Source organism: Dendrobates tinctorius, unplaced genomic scaffold, assembly GCF_039654945.1.
Source record: "Dendrobates tinctorius isolate UK_male_01 unplaced genomic scaffold, ASM3965494v1 ptg000016l, whole genome shotgun sequence".
NCBI lineage: Eukaryota > Metazoa > Chordata > Amphibia > Anura > Dendrobatidae > Dendrobates > Dendrobates tinctorius.
This window is the reverse complement of record NW_027361684.1, coordinates 61,417,059-61,437,773: the sequence shown is the minus strand read 5'-3', so window position 1 is coordinate 61,437,773 and position 20,715 is coordinate 61,417,059.

Below are 20,715 nucleotides of genomic sequence, written 5' to 3'. Positions count from 1 at the left end.
TCTCGTTTGAGATGATGCCCTTTCGGTTGGTGGAAAGCACAGATTTCCGCGAACTCATGGCCTATGCAGTACCACGCTATGACCTACCCAGTCGCCACTTCTTCTCTCGCAAAGCCATCCCAGCCCTCCACCATCATGTGAAAGACCGCATTGTCCATGCACTCAAGCAGTCAGTGAGCGGAAAGGTGCACCTCACAACTGATGCATGGTCCAGTCGGCATGGCCAGGGCCGTTACGTGTCCATCACTGCGCACAGTGGAAACAGTTGGCTGTAGGCGTTCGACCCTCCTCCTCCTCCTCCAGAAGCGAAAGCTCGTCCACAGAGCGCAGTCGTACGAGCACTCCATCTGCAGCTGCCACTGTTGCACACGATGTGTCCCCCTATCGAGCAGCTAGTGGAAAGCGTCAGCAGGCTGTGTTGCAGATGATGTGTTTGGGCGACAGACACACCGCCGAGGTGCTGGCCGAGTACTTGAAGCGACAAACTGAGTCATGGCTGGGCAGTGTACATCTTGAAGCAGGCAAGGTAGTTAGTGATAACGGCCGTAATTTTGTGGCAGCCATAGCCCTTTCAAAACTCAGCCACATACCTTGCTTGGCTCACACCTTGAACCTGGTGGTGCAGTGCTTCCTCAAAAATTATCCGGAGTTAACAGCCCTACTCCAGAAGGTGCGAAGACTGTGCGCGCACATCCGCCGGTCGCCTGTACACTCCGTTCGTATGCAGAAGCTGCAGCGATTGCTCCACCTTCCCAACCACCGCCTCATTATCGACATTGCAACAAGGTGGAACTCCACCCTGCACATGGTGGAGCGGCTGTGCGAGCAGAGGCAGGCCATAATGCATTTGTGGGAGGATACACGGCCAGGCACTTTGAGAGCAGACATGGAGTTGACAGGTGTGCAGTGGTCGAAGCTGAAAGACCTTTGTAAAGTCCTTCAGTGTTTTGAGGAATGCACACGGCTGGTAAGCGCAGACGACGCCATCCTAAGCATGAGCATCCCACTTATGCGTCTGCTCATGCAAACTTTGACGCACCTTAAGGAGCAGGCGTCTGCAGCCAATGTTGATGAGGAGGAAGAGGAGGAGGGAATCCTTGATGACATTCAGCCATTGTCTGCTCAGGAACCTCTCCTGGACGAGGTGGAGGAAGAAGAGGAGGAGGAGGAGGATGATGGGGATGATTACTTAGGGGAGGAGGATGCATCTCGTGGGGCAAGTGAAAATGTTGGCGTGGCAAGGTCTGGTACAGGGTTTGTGCGTGACTGGAGGGATGTGGATTTGCCAGAATGTGCTCCTCCACCCAGCACTCGCAGTGCATCATTGACACCGGGAACATTGGCCCACATGTCAGATTATGCCTTGCGGATCCTAAAAAGGGACCCCCGCATTGCCAAAATGATGAACGATGATGACTACTGGTTGGCCAGCATCCTGGATCCACGCTATAAAGGCAAATTACAAAACATCATGCCACAGGAGAACCTTGACCTAATATTGGCTAATAAACAAGCAACTCTGGTAAATCGGTTGCTTGAGGCATTCCCAGCACACAGCAGCGGTGATGGTTCTCACACAAGCCGTACGGGCCGGGGGCAGCTTGGCAGAGGTGTTCGTGGTGCACACAGCAGAAGTGGCGTTGGAGACAGGGGTTTCATGACAATGTTGTGGACTGATTTTTCAAATACCGCTCACACAACTGGTAATACTGCATCGATGGAAAGTGACAGGAGACAGCAGTTGTCAACTATGGTAACAAACTACTTTTCCTCCCATATCGATGTTCTCCCACACAGGTCATTCCCCTTTGACTATTGGGCCGCTAAACTGGACACCTGGCCTGAATTGGCCCAATATGCCTTACAGGAGCTCGCTTGCCCAGCTGCAAGTGTGCTATCGGAAAGAGTCTTCAGTGCAGCTGGATCAATCCTGACAGAAAAAAGGACCCGTCTGTCAACCCAAAATGTGGATGATCTAACCTTCATTAAAATGAACCACGCATGGGTTTCCAAGGATTTTGTCCCACTTTCCCCTGATGACACATAGGGTGACAGAAAAATGGCTTGCTTTGGTCCACCTCTTCCTGGTACTTCACCTATTTCGCCTTTTGCATCAGCTGAATGTCCAACATCAACATATGCCACTTTCTAAAACTCCCTAACTGTGCTGCCTCCCCCCCCATGGCCGGGGTCATCACCTACCGCACGACACCGTGCGAGTGCCGTTGCCCTGGACAGGTGGGTAGGCCGACTCTTGGGCGCGGGCACTGGCACAGGGTCCCTCATAGTGCAATCAAGTGTCTCTGACGGTGGTGGTGCACACCTGCCGTCAGACACACCGCTGTACTATGAGGGACCCAGTGCCAGTACCGACGCCCACGAGTGGGCCCCCCTTGCTTGGGCAGGGCCCCAGCATTTGCAATCTTTACCTCTCCCTGCTCCTCCGCTGTGTAATCTGGGCCGTCAAATCCATACTGTGCCTGACACCGTCTGAGCCTGCCTCCTGAGACATATATTTTGAATGTGTACGCTATCCATACATGTTATCCAGGGATACGGTACCCTTTCTAACCTTTGTGCAATCACGTGCAATCCATACTGGGCCTAACACCGTCTGAGCCTGCCTCCTGAGACATATATTTTGAATGTGTACGCTATCCATACATGTTATCCGGGGATACGGTACCCTTTCTAACCTTTGTGCAATCACGTGCAATCCATACTGGGCCTAACACCATCTGAGGCTGCCTCCTGAGACATATATTTTGAATGTGTACGCTATCCATACATGTTATCCAGGGATACGGTACCCTTTCTAACCTTTGTGCAATCACGTGCAATCCATACTGGGCCTAACACCGTCTGAGCCTGCCTCCTGAGACATATATTTTGAATGTGTACGCTATCCATACATGTTATCCGGGGATACGGTACCCTTTCTAACCTTTGTGCAATCACGTGCAATCCATACTGGGCCTAACACCGTCTGAGCCTGCCTCCTGAGACATATATTTTGAATGTGTACGCTATTCATACATGTTATCCAGGGATATGGTACCCTTTCTAACCTTTGTGCAATCACGTGCAATCCATACTGGGCCTAACACCGTCTGAGCCTGCCTCCTGAGACATATATTTTGAATGTGTACGCTATCCATACATGTTATCTGGGGATACGGTACCCTTTCTCACCTTTGTGCAATCACGTGTAATCCATACTGGGCGTGAGAACGGCTGGCGAGCTGTTAAGCAAGCTACAGCACCTGTCCAGACAAGTACAGGGATTCCCTAGCGAGGAGACTTATTTGATTGTTTTCAATGTTGGGACAGCAATTTTTGGGGAGCACTATACTCTGGAGAATGATAGATGGGGCCCACCATACACTGGAACATTCCAAAGGTGGACATCAGACACTGGAGCAGCATTTACAGGGCCCATTATACACTAGAGCATTAGAAATGGGGCCCATTATGTTTGGAGCATTATTTGGGCCCATAAGACAGTGGAGCTTCATCCATGGGGACCAACATATACTGTAGCATTATTTGGAGCTCATCATATACTGTTTCAAACATTATATGGGACCAATGATTCTGTATGGAGAAATAGATGGGGCTCGTCATGAGATGTAAAAAGTGAAGTATTTTTCATTGTACTATACCGCTATTTCTCTGCCGTATCGGAGCATGATGAGTTGTGGTATGTGTTAAAGGGGCGCTCTTTCGCCCAGGGCACATGAAAACCTGGAGCCAGCCCTCTCCCCCCACAGTTTGTAGCCAAATAACCCCCATTTTTCAGTGCGTAACTTGTATTATGAAGTTAATTAAGGTTGACAAGCTTAAGAAAGAAGAATTGATGCTTTTGGCATTCAAATGGGCACTGTAGGTGTGTTTCCTGTCCTCCTCTCACTGCCGATTTTTATTCCCCATTGACTTACATTGGGTTTCGTGTTTCGGGACGACCCCGACTTTTCCCTATAATCGGACGATCTTGCTCGACCCGACTTTTGGAAAAGTCGGGTTTCACGAAACGAAACGCGACCCTAAAAAACCAAAAGTCGCTCAACTCTAGCTATTATCACTACAAAAATGCCAAATGTGCATGCAAACTGTGGTTTATTCACACTGTGGGGCTCAAAAGTTAGGGTGACATTTGGATTTGTGAGTGCAGAATTTGGTAGATTTCTTTTTGCAGGTAAGAGTCCATAGTATTTTTCCAGAACCTCTGTGCTACCAGCAATGTGGAAGCCACATATATTTCCCTTGATAGAAAGTAAGCCTGAGATACTTGCATTTTTTGTGGATTGAGTTGAAGCTTTAATTGGGAACATTTTACATAACATTTTGGATCACATTTAACCTGCGCTCTGCGCTGAGCACTTATATTGAGATTTCCATCTAAATCTCAGAATGACATGATTCAGATGATAGCTCCGAGGGATCCATTCACTATAATGAGGCAGCAGAGTTACTCTGTACTCCACCTGGCCTCTGGTGAGCAGTGTCCTTCTTTTCAGAAGTGCACAAAATGGTGGTTGACCATGCTTTTATGCAACCTTTAAAAGACGGATCATAGGTCAGACGGCATCCACAGTGCCTCCATCTGTCTTGTTATAAGGAATCTCCCGCCTGGGGTTCCACCTGAATCAAGTATTTCAGAGATTTACACTGCAAATTGCTTCTTCAGAGAGAAAGAGGACTTGAACTCTATAGAGCCATCTGTTGGAAGTAGCGATCCTACAAGTCAAAATCGACCCTTTAACGAGTCTTGCAATATCACTTAGGATTAAAGCCTAGCCAAATCAGTTCTCATACTTTGCACTGACGAGGCCCGAAACACTGTGTCTGCAAATTGAGATTCTGATTTGGCTTTAAACCTAAGTCAGTTTTCAGTAATACAATTGTAATTTACTTTTGACTTGTTGATCATGTTTTATTCCATTTTTTGTTCTATAGTATGATGAAAAAGCATATTTTTTTGCCATTTTCTTTACAGTGTTCACTGAAGAGGTTACCTAGTGTGAAAATTGTATAGGTCAGGTCTTTCCAGATGCAGTAATACCAAACGTGTACTTTGTTTATTTTTTCATAAATATACAGTATGTATTTATTGTATTTTTTTTTTATTTTTCTTTTTGTTCTTTATTTTGTGATTTTTTTTTAAAATTAATTTAGCAATTTTTAAAAAACATTTTTTTCTTATTTACCTTGTATCATGATGGGAAATCAATTTTCCCTTCTCCGATCGCTATTCTAATTTTCTAATGCCCTGCAATGCTTTTGTATTGCACGGTACAAGATCAGTACATAGCACACAAAGACCACGCATGTCAGCTGCTTCTCTAAGAGCTTACAGGTCACTGTACCTGGGTGACCCTGTGGCCCAGAGTGTTGTGCCGTTCAGAGAAGAGAGGGAGCTCCCTTCCTCTTTTTTGCTGATCTATGTCGCTGTCACTATTGGCATCAGAGTGATTAAATGCTTTTCCTATCATGGGCACTGATCGTGGGTGTTGCTGTATAGTATCAGCTCTCATATAGGACTGACACCCACTTTAAATCGCATCGGCGCTCAGAGTAAACCCACGAGATCATCACAATTTGCAGCAATGCACCTCCCACAATAATGTGGATGTCATGAAGGGGTTAATTACAGATGAGTAGAAATCACTGGATTGCTCTGTGGAGAAGCGCATCCTATTCAAATTTCCTGAAACTTGTGGTTTCATGCAAATTTGAACATTTTGAAATTCTCTTTGCAGTTCACAAAAAATGAAAGCCTGACAATCTCCATTTACCATTAAAACTGAAGCATCAGAAAGCAGGCTAATTTAATTTTGCATTGTCACATAGGTCTCTCCTAGGGATGGGCGAATCCTGAAATATTCGGAATCGCTAGGCTGTAACGAGTCCGACTTGGAAACTCGCTATTCGTTGCAAGTCTAGCGAGTCCAATGTTAATGAATGGGGATGCGAGTTTTGCAGCGATTCCTGTGCTTGGGAGGAGGAGAATGGGGATGCAGATTTTTTTTTTTTTGCAGAGTTTCTTAGCGATTTTGTGTCAGCAGCTGGACACAAAATCGCTAAGAAACTAGGATTGCTTGTATTAAACTGTTAAAAAACTAGCTAGGAGTTCTCTCTCTCTTTTTTGCAGCGATTCCTGTGCTGGGGAGGAGGAGAATGGGGATGCGAGGAGAGAGAGAGAGAGAGAGAGAGAGAGAGAGAACGAACTCCTAGCTAGTTTTTTCACAGTTTAATACAAGCAATCCTAGTTTCTTAGCGATTTTGTTTCCAGCTAGGACACACAAAACTAGCTAGGAGTTCTCTCTCTCTCTCTCCCCTCCAGCACAGGAATCGCTGCAAACTCGCATCCCCATTCTCCTCCTCCCCAGCACAGGAATCCTCCAGCACAGGAATCGCTGCAAAACAGAGAGAGAGAACTCCTAGCTAGTTTTTTCACAGTTTAATACAGGCAATCCTAGTTTCTTAGCGATTTTGTGTCCAGCTGCTGACACAAAATCGCTAAGAAACTCTGCAAAAACTAGGATTGCCATTCATTTGCATTGGACTCGTTACTGTGCGAGTAATCGCTTGGAAACTCGTAGAGTACCGACTCCTGCGAGTCCCCTACTACTCGCAGAGTAACGAGTCCTAACGAGTAGATTCGCCCATCCCTAGTCTCTCCATAATGTCATGCAGCTAACATTTCTTGCAGAGTATGATACCTTGTATAGGGGGATGAATACTTAGATCATCACTAATCAGCAGTTTCCAGCAAAGCACAGTTCATACAGCAGTCATTATCCATCTCCAGAGTTACTGGTTAAGTCTAAAACCCCCGTTACACACTGCGATATCGCTAGCGATATCGCTGTAAAGTCACCGATTTTGTGACGTTGCAGCGATATTGCTAGCGATATCGCTGCATGTGATACTTACCTCCGACCCGCTCCCCCGCTGGTAATCGCTGATCGCGCGAGAAGCTCCTGGATCATTTCTCGTCGGCCACATCCTGCGGCGCTTCCTGCTGTGACGACGAGCAGCGCATGGAGCTGGGCGGGAGGACGCAGGATCGCCGTGTCTGACAGGTAAGTAGCGATCCCCGTCCCCAGCGATGTCGCTAGTGAGATCTGCCTGAGTAGCAGCTCACTAGCGACCACCTAGCGATGCACCAGCGATCCTGACCGCGTCATATCGCTGGTCGGGATCGCTGGTGCATCGCTAGGTGTAACGGTACCCTAAGGTAGTGTGCAAGCTCTTATGATTAGTAGGATCCTCTTTCTCTGCTGTAGAGTGTAAGCTCTTAAGGTCAACAAGGTCTTTTCATGCTCTCTTTATCTTTCATGTAAAGTGTAAGCTCCTTTTCTCAGTGGAGATCTCTTCTTCAGAGTGTAAACTCTTAGGCCGGAGTCACACTAGCGATTAAATCGGACGAATGCAATGCGATAAAAAATCGCATTGCATTCGTCCCAATGTTATTCTATGGTACTGCTCCCATCATCCGATTTTTTTTTTTTTTCTGAATGTTTCCTCGGACCGAGACAATCGCAGCATGCTGTGATTGTCACTGATTTTCGGATCGGACTCGCCAATGCAAGTCTATGGGGGCGATAAAAAATCGGATTACAAACGGACCAGATATGTGAGTTGCGATAAAATCGCACCCGGTGTCCTTTACAAAAAGCCGGCAATTCATTTAGCAATACAGTAAAATCACACTGAGCGGTTAAATAAAAAAACAAAAGAATAGATATTAACACATAGAGTATATATATATATATTGTGGCAGGGCTAAGGGTCGTGTAGTCGATGGGAGATATGTGCCTCATAAATGGCTTGTCTCTATAATGTAAGGCATAAGTAAAGCGTACCAGATATTATTATTGTTGTTGTTTGAAGGACCTGTGGTGAGGTCACAGTCAGGTGACCAGTCAGCTGCTGAGTTCGTGGGTGTGGCTACAGCCTTATAATGTGGCCTGCTCCTGAACCAGGGAGTTGTGTGTGGGGAGGACTAAGCCTCCCATGTGTGCTGAGACTCCTGCTCTGAGTCTACAACTACGGACATTTTGTGTTATTTTGCCTGAGCTAAAGGCTACTTTTTGGTGTTACGTTGCCTTGTGCGTTTATGACGTGAATAAACCGCAAGCACTGTTGAAGAACCTGTCTCATATTTGTCTCCCGCTGCACCTAAGCGAGCCACATCCCCACAATTGGTGGTACACGTGCGGGCAGCGGTCCCAGCAGAGACTTGAGACAGTTGCTGCATGTCCTGGGTGAAGTTTGCAGCGGGGCAACAAGCACTGCCTGGAATCATGGAGGACCTGCTGAAACACCTGGTCCAGTCCCAGGCTCTGCAGCAGGAAACCAACAAGCTGTTGTTACAGCAGATCCAGCAAAGCCAGCAAGAGCAGCGGCAGCAGTTCCAGCAGAGCCAGCAGGAACAACGGCAGCAGATGCAGCTTCTGGCAACCGCCATCCAGGAGGGCAGGACGAGCGCCCCAACCCCAGGTCGGGCTGATGCCACAGACGTCGAGAAGGCGGTAAGACGCGCATTACAAAAAATGACCCATGAGGATGATGTTGAGGCCTTCCTGACGGTGTTTGAAAGGGTGGCTGAGAGGGAAAAACTTCAGCCAGAGCGGTGGGCGGAGGTACTGGCCCCATACCTAACGGGAGAGCTTCAGAAGGCGTACTTTGACCTGACGGTACAAGATGCCAGAGAGTATCCCAAATTAAAAGCGGAAATTCTCGCCCGCTTGGGGGTAACAATGACTACCAGGGCACAGCGAGTTCATCGTTGGGCCTATCACCGGGACAAACCCCTGCGCTCCCAAATGTTTGACCTATTGCACCTGGTCCAGAAATGGCTGCAGCCAGAGTTGGCTTCCCCGGCACAGATGGTAGAGCGAGTTGTGATGGATCGGTTTGTGAATTCTCTGCCGAGACCTCTACAGACTTGGGTTGCCCAGGGTGATCCCCAAAATGCGGATGAACTGGTTGGGCTGGTCGAGAGATACCAGGGGATGGAAGGTTCCTTGGGGAAGCAGCCCATTCCGTATTGGGGGTCCCAGCAGGGGGCGGAGTCACAAAAAGGGGTGGTGCGTCCAAGGTCAAAAGGGGCGGGGGAGGCGGTGCCCAAGATCCCCTCGGGTGTTATTTGCTGGAAGTGTCATGGGCCAGGACAAATAGCGGCCCGTTGTCCCCAGACCACCGAGCAGATGGACTGCAGCATGGGACGCCGTAGTTCATTACTACGCATATCCAGCCTGCAGTGTGAACTCGCTACCTAACAAGGGGCCACAAGCGTGTCCCGTGAAGGTGAACGGTCGAGCAGTAATGGCGCTTCTGGACTCCGGGAGCTTGGTGACCCTTGTGAGGGCCAGTTTTCCGCTAAACATACTCCCAGGTAAAAAGATTGGTGTTCGGTGCATACATGGCGATGCAAAGGACTACCCTATGGCTAGGGTGAATATTGAAACGGCGCATGGCACCGAGTCGCATGAAGTTGGCGTTGTTCGAGACCTGTTGCATTCTATAATTATTGGCCGGGATTTCTGTCTGTTTTGGGATCTGTGGGGGGTGGGTTCTGAGTGTGCTAGCCAGAGCAAGGAACCAATCCACCCCACTGAGGTATCGCCACCACCAGACGCAGACGAGTTTCCTTTATGTGTCCTTGTTGGGGATGAAGAGGAAGGGTCCCCTGTACCTGACATCCCGGAGTTAGGGGTGGCCGGGGAGAATTTTGGGACTGCCCAACATAGGGACCCCACACTAAGGGAAGCCTTTAATAATGTCACCGTCATTAATGGGGTTGCACAAGAGCCGGGAGCAGACACAAGGTTTCCCCATTTTATGTTGAGTGGGGAATTGTTGTACCGGGTCACGAAAATAAGGGAGGAGGTAGCAGAGCAGTTAATCGTACCAGGCCCCTATAGACGAAAAGTGTTGGACATGGCCCATTCACACATCTTGGGGGGACACCTGGGGGTGGAAAAAACCCAGGAACAGATTGTACAGAGGTTCTATTGGCCTGGGTGTCACCGGGAAATAGTAAACTATTGCAGGTCCTGCCCAACATGTCAGTTAACTGCCCCCACATCTCATTTTCGGAACCCTCTTGTGCCACTGCCCATTATTGAGGTGCCATTTGAGAGAATTGCCATGGACTTGGTCGGTCCCTTAGTTAAATCAGCTCGGGGCCATCAGTATATATTAGTCATCCTGGACTATGCCACACGCTATCCTGAGGCCATTCCCCTGAGAAACTCCTCCGCGAAGAGTATAGCCCGTGAGCTGGTCCATGTGTTTTCCCGGACGGGTTTGCCGAAGGAGATCCTGACCGACCAGGGGACACCTTTTATGAGCAAGGTGATGAGAGAATTGTGCAGAGTCTTGCAAATTTCCCAGTTGAGGACTTCAGTGTACCATCCACAGTCAGATGGCCTTGTTGAGAGGTTTAACAAGACCCTGAAGAGCATGCTGAGAAAATTCATAGAGGAAGATGGTAGAGACTGGGATTGTCTCTTACCATATTTACTATTTTCTATCCGTGAAGTTCCCCAGGCCTCCACGGGGTTCTCCCCCCTTCGAGCTTCTGTACGGCCGGCATCCGCGAGGTCTCCTAGATATAGCCAAGGAAACCTGGGAAGCCGAAGTCACGCCCCACAGAAGTGTTATTGAGCATGTGGCACTGATGCAGCAGAGGGTTGCGAAGGTGATGCCCATTGTTAAAGAACATCTCCGCCAGGCACAAGAGGCTTAGGCCAGGGTCTACAACCGGTCAGCCAGAGTGAGGCAGTTCAATCCGGGAGACCGAGTTCTCGTGCTAATCCCGACGGTGGAAAGTAAGTTCTTGGCCAAGTGGCAAGGGCCATATGAGGTGGTGGAGAAGCTGGGAGACGTAAACTACAAGATCCACCAACCCGGAAGACGGAAGCCATACCAGGTTTACCATGTTAACCTTATCAAGCCATGGCAAGATAGAGAGCCAGCGATAACTCCGTGTTTGCTGGGCAACCTAGAAGGGGAGGTTGGAGCAGTTACCATAGCAGAGACTCTATCGAAGGCCCAGAAACAGCAGTGCCGGGAGTTACTCCAGAAAAACAGCGACCTGTTCTCGGAGTTGCCGGGGTGCACGAAGGTGGTGGAGCACGAAATTCTGACCGAGCCACATGTGCGGGTGAACATGAAACCCTATCGTATTCCTGAGGCCCAGCGAGAGGTAATCTCCAAGGAGGTGCAGCGTATGTTGAAGCTCGGGGTCATTGAGGAATCCAAGAGCGGCTGGTCGAGCCCGATTGTCCTGGTCCCAAAACCTGATGGTGAATGGAGGTTCTGCAACGATTACCGAAAGTTGAATGAGGTCTCCAAGTTCGACGCTTATCCCATGCCATGCGTTGATGAGCTCATCGAGAGACTTGGACCGGCCAGGTACATAACCACTTTGGATCTGACAAAGGGATATTGGCAGATTCCCATGGCACAGGAAGCCAAAGAGAAGACGGCATTCTCCACACAGACGGGTGCTTCCAGTATGTCCGGATGCCGTTTGGCCTACAGGGAGCTCCGGCAACCTTCCAGAGGGCGATGGATAGTATCCTTGCGCCTCATAAGCTATATGCTGCCACATATCTGGATGATATCGTCATCTTTACCCCAGACTGGGAGACTCACCTGGAAAAGGTCCAAGCAGTGTATCACGCTCTAAGAGAGGCGGGGTTTACAATAAACCCGAAGAAGTGTGCCTTGGGGAGAGAAGCCAAGTACCTTGGATATGTAGTGGGGCGTGGCGAGATCAAACCCCAAATCAATAAAGTGGAGGCAATTCAAACATGGCCGAGACCTCTGTCAAAGAAGCAAGTTAAAGCCTTCCTGGGGATTGTGGGATATTACAGGAGGTTCATCCCAAACTTCGCCACAATGGCTGCCCCTCTAACTGATCTGCTTAAGGGGACAAAGTCAGTGATGGTCAGCTGGTCCAAAGAAGCAGAGTCAGCCTTCCAAGAAATGAAGGGAGCTCTTTGCAAGCAACCCATTTTGGTGGCCCCAGACTTTAAACGTGAATTTGTCCTCCAGACAGATGCTTCAGATGTCGGGATAGGAGCAGTCCTCTCCCAAGAAATACGTGGGGAGGAGCATCCTGTTCTCTACTTGAGTAGGAAGTTGACTTCTTGTGAGAGAAATTACTCAGTTGTAGAGAAGGAGTGTTTGGCCATAAAATGGGCAGTGGACACATTACGGTACTACCTGGTGGGACGGAAGTTTAGGTTAATATCCGACCATGCCCCACTCAGGTGGATGAGGGAAACAAAGGGCAAGAATGCTAGGGTCACCCGCTGGTTCTTAGCCCTACAAGACTTCAGCTTCCATGTAGAGCATAGGGCCGGGAAGCTACATGGGAATGCCGATGCCCTCTCCAGAATCCCTTGCCTGGTAGGTGAAAGTGCCAAGCCCCATGGCTTTAGGCAGAGGGGGGAGGTATGTGGCAGGGCTAAGGGTCGTGTAGTCGATGGGAGATATGTGCCTCATAAATGGCTTGTCTCTATAATGTAAGGCATAAGTAAAGCGTACCAGATATTATTATTGTTGTTGTTTGAAGGACCTGTGGTGAGGTCACAGTCAGGTGACCAGTCAGCTGCTGAGTTCGTGGGTGTGGCTACAGCCTTATAATGTGGCCTGCTCCTGAACCAGGGAGTTGTGTGTGGGGAGGACTAAGCCTCCCATGTGTGCTGAGACTCCTTCTCTGAGTCTACAACTATGGACATTTTGTGTTATTTTGCCTGAGCTAAAGGCTACTTTTTGGTGTTACGTTGCCTTGTGCGTTTATGACGTGAATAAACCGCAAGCACTGTTGAAGAACCTGTCTCATATTTGTCTCCCGCTGCACCTAAGCGAGCCACATCCCCACAATATATAATATTCATGCAGCTCTTCATAGCAGAATAGCCACTGTAACATTTGCCGGCTCCTGTAAATTCATTCCCCTACCCGACATTAAATGACACATGGTTTACATATAGTTAACCATTTAATTTCATGTTTTTTTTTTACATGTCTATCACTAGAAATTAGATGAGGGTTTTTGTGTAAAATTTTGGAGTTGTAGGTGTTAATTTAAGGGGTTAATTCGTTGTAAAAAATTGCAGGGAATTCCGCTGACGTCACTGAGGCTGCAGGGAGTCCCCGCAATTTTTTACAATGAATTAACCCCTTAAATTAACACCTACAACTCCAAAATTTTACACAAAAACCCTCATCTGCAGTAATCACTATTGATGGACATAAAAAAAAAAAACATGAAATGGTTAACTGTATGTAAACCATGTATCATTTCATGTCGGGTAGGGGAATGAATTTACAGAAGCCGGCAAATGTTACAGTGGCTATTCTGCTATGAAGAATTGCATGAATTATATATATATATATATATATATATATATATATATATATACACTCACTGGCCACTTTATTAGGTACACCTGTCCAACTGTGTGTTAAGACTTAATTTCTAATCAGCCAATCACATGGCGGCAACTCAGTGCATTTAGGCATGTAGACATGGTCAAGACAATCTCCTGCAGTTCAAACCGAGCATCAGTATGGGGAAGAAAGGTGATTTGAGTGCCTTTGAACGTGGCATGATTGTTGGTGCCAGAAGGGCTGGTCTGAGTATTTCAGAAACTGCTGATCTACTGGGATTTTCACGCACAACCATCTCTAGGGTTTACAGAGAATGGTCCGAAAAAGAAAAAAAATCCAGTGATCGGCAGTTCTGTGGCTGGAAATGCCTTGTTGATGCCAGAGGTCAGAGGAGAATGGGCAGACTGGTTCGAGCTGATAGAAAGGCAACAGTGACTCAAATTGCCACCCGTTACAACCAAGGTAGGCAGAAGAGCATCTCTGAACGCACAGTGCGTCGAACTTTGAGGCAGATGGGCTACAGCAGCAGAAGACCACACTGGGTACCACTCCTCTCAGCTAAGAACAGGAAACTGAGGCTACAATTTGCACAAGCTCATCGAAATTGGACAGTAGAAGATTGGAAAAACGTTGCCTGGTCTGATGAGTCTCGATTTCTGCTGCGACATTCGGATGGTAGGGTCAGAATTTGGCGTAAACAACATGAAAGCATGGATCCATCCTGCCTTGTATCAACGGTTCAGGCTGGTGGTGGTGGTGTCATGGTGTGGGGAATTTTTTCTTGGCACTCTTTGGGCCCCTTGGTACCAATTGAGCATCGTTGCAACGCCACAGCCTACCTGAGTATTGTTGCTGACCATGTCCATCCCTTTATGACCACAATGTACCCAACATCTGATGGCTACTTTCAGCAGGATAATGCGCCATGTCATAAAGCTCGAATCATCTCAGATTGGTTTCTTGAACATGACAATGAGTTCACTGTACTCAAATGGCCTCCTCAGTCACCAGATCTCAATCCAATAGAGCATCTTTGGGATGTGGTGGAACGGGAGATTCGCATCAGGGATGTGCAGCCGACAAATCTGCGCCAAATGTGTGATGCCATCAAGTCAATATGGTCCAAAATCTCTGAGGAATGCTTCCAGCACCTTGTTGAATCTCTGCCACGAAGAATTGAGGCAGTTCTGAAGGCAAAAGGGGGTCCAACCCCTTACTAGCATGGTGTACCTAATAAAGTGGCCAGTGAGTGTATATATATATATCTCTTCTTTCCTTTGTATTTGAAAACCTGTTATACGGCTCCATTAGATGTCCATTTTGCAAGTCTGCGAGAAAATCTCAGCAGATGGATGTCAAAGGCCGGAGTCACACTAGCGATTAAATCGGACGAATGCAATGCGATAAAAAATCGCATTGCATTCGCCCCAATGTTATTCTATGGGGCAGCTCCCATCATGCGTTTTTTTTTATCGGATCCGATCGTCGGACCAAGACAATCGCAGCATGCTGCGATTGTCACCGATTTTCGGATCAGATTCAACAATGCAAGTCTATGGATGCGATTAAAAATCGCATTGAAAACGCACCACACGTGTGACTTGCGATTAAATCGCAAGACTTCTCCTGGGCAACAGGAAAGAGCAGGAAGCTTGTGTATGCAAATTTCTCTTGCAGCATAAAAAAAAACAGGAAGAACGCCTCCACGGAGTCCTCCATCATGTCCACGCCAGTCAATGTGGAAATGCTGATAGTTCTGGTCCAGGAGACGCCAGAACTATGGGACCAGAGAGATCCCCACTATGCTGACCGCAGACGCAGGGAGGCAGCGTGGACAAGAATCTGTGGCCAGATGTTCCCTGGATATGCGGCAAGACCTCGTGAGGAGCGTGACCAAATTAGTACGTGAAAGAATGTGTACACATAATCAAATCGCCAAATCTAATCTGCACAATGTAAGGCCCAATAAGTGTCGTCATTGCTCAGATATCAGTAATTAATTACTTTGCCTTTTTTTTTTTGCCCATATTTACAACATCTACATTCCAACTCCCTGACTGGTGGCAGCATGAAGATTTAAATTATTTAGCTAATTGTTCTGCCACCAAATGCAGTGATCTTCTTTTTTTAGGGCCCGTATCTTAGCCACTATATAACTAGTGTTTTTGTAAGAAAAACATCATAGATGTTCACATTAATACCACAGGATTTTTTTACATTTTTTTAGCAATTATGTTGTTTCGAAGGTCCTTTGTAGTAGGCCTCAACCTTTTTTTTATTTTGGATTGGTGTGGAGTCAACAGGAATATAAATCATATCATTTGTAAAATGTGTGCCTAAGCATAGGTTAACCCTTGATACCATAGCCATATGTGTGTAGTAACTAAATCCTGTGTTTTTGTTAACATTGTAGTGAATGATGTGACAAGGAGTTGGCGCAGCTGCAGGGACACATATAGGAGGGAGAGACAGCTGAGGTCCCATAGTGGAGCGGCCGGAACCACCAAGAGGAAATACCTCTATTACGACCGCCTACATTTCCTGGCTCCTGTGATGGAGCTGAGACTGTAAGTACATGGTCTAATGTAGTACTTTGTATATTCTGTATGCACAATTTACTTTATGTTATTTTTACCATTGTAGCACCGAGTCAAACCTCACAGAGAGGGAGACGGGTTCCGACTCTGAGGTGCTGAATGATCGTGAGTCGGATGTTGCTGCAGGCTCCGGCCCATCTGCAGGACTTCCCAGAGCAACACCACCACCACCAGAATCAGTTTGCCAGCCAGCACAGCCTGATGACCAGGGCAACAGTGGCAGCCCCACCATGCCACTGGAGACCTCGCCACAGCCTTCTGAACCACCACCACAAGGCAGGCGCAGGAGAGAAGGAGCAGCTTCGGGAACAAGGATGCAGGTTGACTGAGGTGTATTGGACTACTTGTCCACAGCTGCTCATGATGATGGGGAGGAGGCTTATGGGCGCAGTCTCGCACAGTATTTGAGGGCAATTCCCCGTGGGTACAGGCTGTGTACGAGAGGGGCTCTCCAAATTGTTTTGGATGCCAGCACACCACCCAATAATCCCCGCAGTGTCTTTCAGTTTCTTGAAAGGTGGCAGCTGTCAGATGAGAATCAGAGTGATAGGCTGGTTGGACTTGATGTGACAAGTCAACCATCCTTGGAACCTGTTCCTCCTCCTCCTCCACGGGTGCCAACAACTCCGCCTCAGCCTGCACACATCCCCAATGTGGCTCCACAGGTCCAATATATGGGCCAGGGCGCACATGCCCAATATGGCCACTTTAACTTACCCAATGTTGGTGGTTGGCCCCAACATGGGTATGTTAGACATGACATATTGGGGGATATGGGCAATTTGGGCAGCCCTACCAGGACTACCCGCAACAATATCCAAATTAGCCCTACCAAAACCAAGAAAATGATCCTGGCAGGATGCAACAGATGCCACAGCCAGCTGCCAGTGCACAGGGGGACAGAGATGTGGGCCAGCAACCAAGGCCAAATGTACAAACAGGCCCCCCACCTTCACCACCCCCAACCTACTATGACTTGTAGGTGTTCCTTTTTACCTTGTTGGTAGGTTTTGTGTATTCTACATGATGTTTAATTTTTTGATTGTAATGTTTAATACTAATGTGCCGACAACATTAGGCCATAGGCCAGTACTATGGTTATTTGGTATGGCAATAAGCCAAAAAAAAGCAAGTAATAAACTTGGTTATATTCACAATGTGTGTCTGTTCATGTACGTACATGTTCTGTAATGTGTTAGATAGATATAGTAACAAGTATTGGTTAAAAAATATTAACAAAAAGGTGAAGCAAACAATCTTTATGAGAACACAACACTACCAAACCACTACATAGATAAGGCATCATCTTGCCATGGAGTTGCACCCTGAGGTGTTATGAAATAATTTGTAAACACATCACGTACTTTGAGTCCGGAAATTGGACGACGGGGTGGGTTTACATGTGTCCTAGGCCTAGACACATTAGCAGAATCCACTTGAGCATCATCATATGAGGGCCAGTCATGAATTCTTGTGAAGTTATGTAGGACAACACAGGCTTTAATAACTTCATTGACATTAGCTTCACTCAGCTGAATTGCAGACTGTAGGACCCTCCATTTGGCCGTAAGAATACCAAAGGCACACTCCACCAGTCACCAAGCACATGATAGATGATAGCTAAATATTCTCTGCCGGTGGTCAAGGGTTCGTCTTGGATATGGCCTCATGACATGTCTGCTCAATTGAAACGCCTCATCTGCTACAATAACATAAGGCACCGGTTCCAGATTTGAGTTGGGAAGTTGACGTGGTGATGGTAGATCAAGCTCATTATTACGCAGCCGCCAACCCATAATGGAAGAATTGAAGACTCTGGAGTCTCCAGTTCTTCCATAGGCCCCAATATCTACAATTATAAACCTGTAGTGAGTGTCAACCAAAGCCAACAATACTACTGAAAAATATTGTTTATAATTATGGAATTGGGACCCTGAGTTGGGCGGCTTACGCACATGGATGTGCTTTCCATCTAGGGCTCCAATACATTGTGGAAACTGGCACGTGTCCTCAAATCCACGGGAGATACGCAACCAGTCAGGCATTTTGGGCTCTGGCATTACCACATGATGGAGTCTGGTCCAGATTTCGGAGCATGTAGACCGTACAATGCCAGAGATTGTTGATTTCCCAATTAAAAATTTGAAATGCAGACCAGCATATGAAAGGCCAGTTGAAAGGAACCTAAAAAAAATGGAAAATAAAAACCATTAAGTACACAGCCCAACCAACAACAGATACAGTTTCAAAAACATTTAAAGTCGAGGAAGTCTAAAGTAGGCATGATGAAAATTACATTAAATGCCATGGCTTGGTTACGTAAGCCACAAGCATACAAATTTTTTTGGTAAATGATTTCTACATCATTTAAGATAATAGGGCAATGCGAAATAAGATTCAAGGTGTGTTAAATAAATATGCAGCTTCACACATCATCAACATATTAGTTTGAGACATACCGTAAGGTGAGGAGTAGACGCTCCTCTGCAGAAATAGCTTTGTGCATCCTTGTGTCCTGAAACGTGATCCCAGGGCGCACAATCTCCAGCAAAATATCAAAGGTAGCAAGGCTCATCCGACCATATTGATAGAACTTCTCCGGATGGCTACGCAGAGATGTATAGAGATGGTGGAAATGGCCTTTAGATATCCTTCGGAGCAAAAGGGGATGGACCCACATTCGCCTATGCCTCCTCGGATCCACAATCACAGGGTATTGCTCCCCAAAACGTCGGGATAAAACCCAATAGAAAAGAACACGCTCAGTGGTGTTAAAAGTGAGCCTGTCTGTCATGTTTAGCGCAAAGCAGAGCTAACCAAATCCAAGCAGTGACTGTATTTCAAAGGAAGCAGCCTCACACCTGTAGGAGAGGCCATAAATATAGGGTGCGATGATTTTTTTAAATGAGTTTCAGGCCTAAAAACCGTTATTTGACAATTTTGGAATGGTCAGATAAAAAATCGGCAGACAGATGTGAAACGGATCCTTACATGCGATTAAAATCGCATCAATGAACAAAAGTCACATAAAAAACGGATCACAGGTTAAGATACCTTTCTGCGATTTCGGACAATTAAAATCGGACCTTTTTTTCATCGCTGTGTGTGACTCCAGCCAAACGGATGCTTACATGCGAATAAAATCGGTTCTACGCTGGAAAATCGGATCACAGATGGAGCCATGGTGAAGAAACCATTGTGCGATTTTGGACCGTTAAAATCGGACCGATTTTTTTTTTTTTTTTTTTTTTTTATCGTTGTGTGTGACTCCAGCCTAATACTCAGTTGGTCTTCTCTCTCTGTCTCCTATGGAATATAAGCTTTTGTGGTCAGCAGAACTCTCTCTCTCTTCTCCCCATGTGTATTTTCCGAGCAATTACAAACTTTCAGGTATTGAAATTTTCCCAAGTTTATTCTGCGCAAATCAATTTTTTTGAAAAAATTTGACACAGTTGGAGAATTTGGGAATCAAAAGATCTGTTATTTTGAAGAAGTGGCAGGCACAGCTGAAAAACAATAAATCTAGAGTGCTAGCCAGTGTGTAAAAAAAAAAAAAAAAACTAGACAAAATAAAGAGGAAAAATTGTTTTTGCATCCAATTTTTTGTCTCTTCCTTAAACTAAACCCTTCACCCCGAAACCTGATTTAACCTTCCTGACCAGGCCAATTTTTTCCATTCTGACTCTTGTGATTTTATGAGGTAATAACTCTGGAACACTTAAATGGATTCCACTGATTTTGATACTGTCTTTTAATGACATATTTTACTTCTTGACAGTAAAAATTTCTTTGATATGACTTGCATTATTTGTGAAAAAATTGGCAATTTGGCAAAAAATTTTCAATTTGCAATTTTTGAATTTTTACGCCCCTAAGTCATGTGCACCCTGCTGCACTCAGAGCTCATTGGTCTAAAGTTTAAATGATGAACTATCTAAGGCTACATTACCATGATGAGCATTTAGTGAGTTTGCATTGTTGCAGATGTTGTGCAGCATTTCTGGGCCAGTTAATTAAACTAGATTACCTTTATTTTTTCATTGCTTTTTGAGTGTGTTTTTTTCATTTATGTTTTTATCTAATTTTTTATGTTGTACTGTAGGTATTTTTTCAAATTATGCTACTTTGTTTTGAAATTACTTGGTGCTTTGGTTTAATAAAATTTTATTGATACAGTCATGTGTGATTAAATGTGTTTTTCGTTTTTTTTCCTAATGTAAATGCACTAAAAGCATATATTCATTTATTACCTGTGGATTTTATGCATCAAATGCAATTTTGTGAAGAAAATATGCAACTTAACTTTCCATCAAACAAAATTGATATATTTTATTGTATATTTCAAACATGCACCACAGGTCAGTGTCACGCTCACGCCTAGGCTGATTGGTGCGAGTCGGGGGGTTGTGGCCCCACTGTGCCTCAAACCAGACTACCCAGGAAGGGGCGTGACTATGACAGCTACCTTGGTCTTCGCTGGAACCTCTGATGGTGAGGACAGGCTTGTGTGGCAGGTAGCTGCCGGGTGCCACTCCAGGGTGGTGTCTGGCTGCGGCTGCTGATCCCACTCGGGGACAAGTCACTTGGACAGGTGTGACTGACAGGCAGGCTGAGAGACAGGGCAAGCATGTATGGCTGAGACACAGGGCAGGCAGGCATGCCTTGAGACACAGGGCAGGCAGGCATGGCTTGAGACACAGGG